Source organism: Gavialis gangeticus, unplaced genomic scaffold (assembly GCF_001723915.1).
Source record: "Gavialis gangeticus isolate Ggan-Ray unplaced genomic scaffold, GavGan_comp1, whole genome shotgun sequence".
Taxonomy (NCBI): Eukaryota; Metazoa; Chordata; order Crocodylia; family Gavialidae; genus Gavialis; species Gavialis gangeticus.
In genome coordinates, this window is record NW_017728991.1 from 7555081 (window position 1) to 7557479 (window position 2399).

Genomic DNA, 2399 nt, shown 5'->3' on the forward strand with positions numbered 1-2399 from the left:
CTTGGGGGGGGAGGGGTGCGGGGGGCTGTGAGGGGGCCCACAGTCTTGGGGTGTCAGAAGGCCCTGGGGTGCTGCCCACCTTGGTGTCAGAGCACGGAGCAGCAGGGCTGTGGGGAGCAGCCCTGTGCCTCTTGGGGGGTGCCAACTGCCCAGGGTCCCCCGGCTCTGCACGTGGCCCAGGGAGCAGGGAGGGCCGCTGGGGATGGGGTAACAGAAGGCAGAGCTGCCCCCAATCCGGCCGTACCTAGGGATATGCAGAGGAGGTGTCCAGGGGATGGTGACAGAGGTTGAGGGCTGCATCATCCCTCAGCGATCAGGGCACTGCCATATGGTGCCACTGCTAAGAGTTGTCTCGACATGTCTCTGCCACAGCTTCTGGCATCATCCCACAGCGATCAGGGCACTGCTAAGAGTTGTCTTGACATGTCTCTGTCACTGGGCGTTCGTGGCTTCTCCGTAAATGTGTCCATGCATGTGGGTGACACCTGCCAAGCGCTTGTCAGACACCCGCCGAATGCACGGTCTGCTACAGCGAGGTGTAACGCTACCATATCTCAATAGTTATTGCCCGGGAGCTCAGAGCAGTTTTCAGAACCAGAAATAGGTTGGACTTGGCACAGGGCAGGTGGGTGCTGCTTGGAGAAATAGCATCAAAGCCGACGGCAGACAAAATCTTCCAGAGGAACTGGTGAGGCACGTGAAAGCATTGCTGCTCAGTCCCTTTCCGCTTCTGTTGTCTGCTGTCACCCATCCTTTATCTGTTACTTTCTGTTGGTAATTCAAAGTCACTGAGCCTGCAACCTTTGTCGTCTTATTGCGTGTATAAAAAAAATATTTGGTGGCATAAAGAATAGAAATGAATAGCTGTCTTCTGCATGGCTTGGCCAGTCTGCTGCCTTTCCCCTTTTTGACCCCTTGGATTTTCTTGCTCTTCTAGAGCAACAATTGCCAGTTATGCTAAACATGCATGTAGGGGTTTGATGCGGAGGGTGCATGAGGGACTAGATGCAGAGGGTGCAGCATGGTCCTGACGGGTGAAGGCAAGTGCACAAACTGCTGCCTCAGAAATCAAGGGTGTGCTTGGACTGGGCATAACCAGGCTAGGAGAAATAATGAAGCCATGGGCAGAAAAAGAGACGGCTTACTCATACTAAACATATTTTTTCAGGTAAACTTTCCATGTCAGATAACTTGTGGTTCAGAGCCAGCTCATTTTAAATAAGGAACTTTTTAGCAATTACAGTCCAGTCTGTGTGTGTAGATGGCACCTCTATTCTACCACTGCAAAAGGCACTCTGACACCCAGGGTTATGGTGAAAAAGAAAAGCTGCAGCTGGCACACAATTCTTGGTATCTGAGGTGCACCTACAGCTAGCACAGGGAACTTTTAGGCTATGCTTTTTTAAGCAAGTATAATGGATTGTTTGTAGTTCACCTGAGAATGTGAGGTTAATAAATGGGGTTATAATTCAGGTTAAGCAAACATGGAGGCTTTCTTTTTCTCTGTATTTTAACAGCTCCACTCCCCTTTCAAAAACAAACTTAATCAACAGCCAAACTCTAACGTGTTTAATACTCTTGCTCATTTAGAAGTGAAAAAGTTAACAGCACGCTGTCGCGATAAATTATCTTCAAATCTTTACCTGTAGTATAAATACTTTAGGTGTTAACAGGGCAAGAGCTTAAAGAAAAAATCTGGTTTTCAACATTTCTAATGATTTTTATATTGATAGTTTGTGTTAGTTTGTGTCGAATCTTAGGGAAGAACATGATTATATAATTTTTCCAAAGAAGAAAGGGATGTAGATTTCCATTTATGTTGGTAACTTTTGTATTGTGCGTAGTCTGGACATTGAGTTTTGTTTCTTAGCATGCTGGATGTGGGTTTCAGATATTGCAGAGGAAATCTCTAAATAATCTCTCCAACCTGCAGTGTGTTCTTAGGTGAAAAAAACAAAAAACAGAACAAAAAATGGCTGATTGATCATAAGTTTTGTAAAATTCCCAACCCCAGTACCAGAAAAGCCTGGTTTTCTTTGAACATGCCAGAGTTCCCATTTTAAATGAAATATGGTAGAATTACACTTATTAGCAAGCTTCACTTAATATTCAGTGTTGAAATTCACAGCACTGGTGGCCTCAATTTTGCATCATAATTTCCTTGGGTAGAGTGCGGGTTATACCAGGTGGTGTCCCACCGAAAGGGATGAGGCACTGCATGAGCACAGCATTTTGTCTGCTCTTGAAGGTAACAGTGCAGGATCTTGAGCTACGGCTAGCACGCCATTCACAGGATTTGTATATGGGAATTTATAACACAACTGTAACAGTTCTTTTCAGCCTAGAACTTGGCACTTACGATCTTGTCCGATTAAATTTTTTCATTTGTTTTAGCAGCT